Source organism: Acyrthosiphon pisum, chromosome A2, assembly GCF_005508785.2.
Source record: "Acyrthosiphon pisum isolate AL4f chromosome A2, pea_aphid_22Mar2018_4r6ur, whole genome shotgun sequence".
NCBI classification, from domain to species: domain Eukaryota; kingdom Metazoa; phylum Arthropoda; class Insecta; order Hemiptera; family Aphididae; genus Acyrthosiphon; species Acyrthosiphon pisum.
In genome coordinates, this window is record NC_042495.1 from 33,102,118 (window position 1) to 33,105,527 (window position 3,410).

The following is a 3,410-nucleotide window of genomic DNA, read 5'->3' on the forward strand; positions in this document are numbered from 1 at the left end:
GAATTCAAATTTAATACCATCCATTATACAGTGACCCACTTGTAACCTACTGTACAGCAGAGCGAAATCCACTTACCCACCTTTTTTTTAGTGTTGATAAAAAAATTTAGGATTGGTCAATATAAGCTTGAAAATGTAATACACGTTTCCACAGAAGTTGTATTGTAAAGAAAATTAAAAATATAAAAATTACATAAGTATACACAATATTTCAAAATTTAAAATTCACAGTAATTTTCAAAAAGACGGGAAAAACAAAAAAAAATTAAGGAAAAACGGGAAAATTTTTACTCAAAATTGGTATTTGATAATATCGATTTTGGTTTTTTGTGTAACTCTAAAGCAAATAACTGTAAACAAATGAAATTATCAGTGGATGTTTATATTAGCATTTCATATGATCTTGTTAAATCAAAAATCTTGTTAAATATACAATAAAATATAAATAAACATACACACACGCTACAATATAGTACAAGTAGGTACGTTTTTTTTCACAGACATTATAATATTAAATATACCTATACATAAATACAGGCAATATTATAGGTATCTTATGTAAATGCATTACAATTTATAATATAAGAAATATGCAATAAAAATGCATAAAATTATTTGATTAAATAATATCCACATCCTAGTAGCCTAGCACTCAACATATTCGTACAATATATTGTATTGTATATAACTAGTTTTAAAGGTCTGTTCAGCTATTTTCTATTGGACACCATGTCTTCAAATAGGACGAACTGTTAAACATATTTTGATAGGTACCTAACTAATTTTTTTCATAAATATATGGATATTAATATATTCCAATTATATTATATTATAGTGTAACTGTCCAAGTGTATTTAGTGGCCTTTAAAATTAATATTTATTAAAATTCCATATATTTATCCCTTAAAAACGTTGAAACGTTATTAAAAAGTGAAAATAGAAATTTATCGAATTTTCATAATATTTACAACACCTTAGTCTCTATTGTAATTTTGTACAAAAGAACTGAATGAGTAATGGGTTACTGTATCGAATTGTTCACACATCCACGCAACACCCTTCGATATAGCAATTATAGTCACCAAGGTAACTAACTTACAAGCTAATAAAATAAACCATAAAGTATATTGTAATCTAAGCTCCAGCTCCAGCTTTAGTTATTTATGCATTTTATTTTGAATTTAAACTATAACTTTTTTAAATAAGTTATTATTTATTTTCTTGCATTTAAAGATGAATAGTGGAGACAATGCAGAATTGGATGATAAACGGTTGGTTTTTGTGTATAATTTTCTAATCAAATCTTTGAAAATTAAAAATGATGTAATAGACACAATGATGCGAAATCGAGACTATCAAGTACGTATACTATTGTCTTATGGTTTATATTAATATTTATAATTAAAAATTATAATGCCTATTCATAATAAGCGTATTCGTAAACAAATATAAAAAATAATATATAAATAAAAAAGTGGACAAGGCTTGACGGCTTGATTGAAGAGAACGACCAGTACGACGCTACTTACACTTGATTAGATGTTTATTGCGTGTGTGTTTTTTTCTTAATTATTTGTTTTTGGAGGTAGCTTGACCAATTACGCCTAAGTCATGAGGAGGATTATCCGGAATGGTAAAATAAGAGAGATTCGACATTAATGGATTTGAGTGGGCTAAAGTATTGGAGTGAAATATTATTGTATATTTGTATTACTAATAAATTACTTTATTACTTTATTACTTGTTTAATAATAATAAAATAACACCATTTTATCATTTTTAATTTGACTGTTTTAAAATTAATTATTGGTCTAGTAGCATACCGTGGAATTTTATAGTGAGTGAAGCAAGAACAGAGAGAGTAGGAATTCTAAGCTCGTTATGAGTGTTGTAGCTTAAGTGCCACGGAGCTTTGGAGTACCTACCTAGGTAATCTAAACTCAAATTTATTCTGAAAAAAATATAAATATTTAGTTTTCAGTATAGTATCAATGCACTTTTTTATATGGAAGGTTTTAGGTTATTGGTTACATAATTACATACACTATAGGTACAGTAGCATAGTTTTTTTTTAATACATACATACATATTTAAATATTGCTCATCGTCTAATCACTCTAATGCCCCGTTGGCCATTGTCGAATAAATAATAAACATGTAGCAAAAATAGGCATGTAAGTGGATTACACTCTGCTGTACAGTAGGTTACAATAGTGGGTCACTGTATATAATGGACGGTGTTCAATTTGAATTCAACGATATAATATCATTATATACGAAAAACAATTTTGAGCGGTGACGGTTTGTCTGCGTGGATATTTTATATTTTATTTATATTGTTATTACTTATTATTAATACGGTACCTAGCCGGTAAGTTGAATTAATATGATAAAATAAACATATGATATAAATTTTAAGTGTCTATACGGTTATTCGTTTTTGAATTTCAACATACCTAATTAGATAATCTCTACCCGAGTAATCGGGTGAATCCAATGTTGTAAAAATTTGAACTTGAAAAGCTCCTAAAATTGTGATTTGACTTTCTTCTAGAAATTTTTTTTTTATAAAGGTAGATAACCTTATAAGGAATCTTGTATGACAATTTAAAATCTTAGATTTAAAAAGAGAAATTTTTACGAATTTCTAACTCAAAATAATCATGATATTTACGGCTTTTGTCAAAATTCGTACTTTAAATGCTTATAAAAAAAATTGTGCCTATGGATTTTTAATATTTTTCAAATGTCATTGAGACAATTTATCAAGAGCCTTGTATTACAATTCCAAGGTTTTTTACCCAACGAATAAAATTTTATTGACATTAATAGGAAAAAAACTAAGTAATTGGAAACTGAAAATGTCCGTAAACAGTTCAAAACAAATCAATATTTTTTGAAAACTATATGGTGTATAGAAAATGCTAATATAAACAACTAGTGAAAATGTCATGTATTTAAGGGTATTTTTTTTAGAATTATACCAAAAACCAAAATCGATTTTGTTGAAAACCGATTTTACGTAAAAATTCCCGGTTTTCCTTGATTTATTTTGTTTTTCCTGGCGCTTTTGAAAATTACTGGGAATTTTGAATTTTGACCTCTTCAATGCACCAACTTGATTCACTTTCCCATCTAACAAGATACTGAAGTTGATAATCGAAGTACCTAATATTTCGACTACTATTATCGTGTACACAGACACAAATAAAAAATTTAAATAAAAAACACACATCATTGTAAAATCAATAGGTACCTATATTTATCCCTCCGCCCAGAATCTAAAATATAAATAAGCAAAACAAATAAATAAAAAAGAAACTTTTTTAAATTACATTAAAAAAAATATTTAAAATCTTAAAAATACACAACAATACGCAATAAGTAAAATATTTAATTATTTAGTTTTG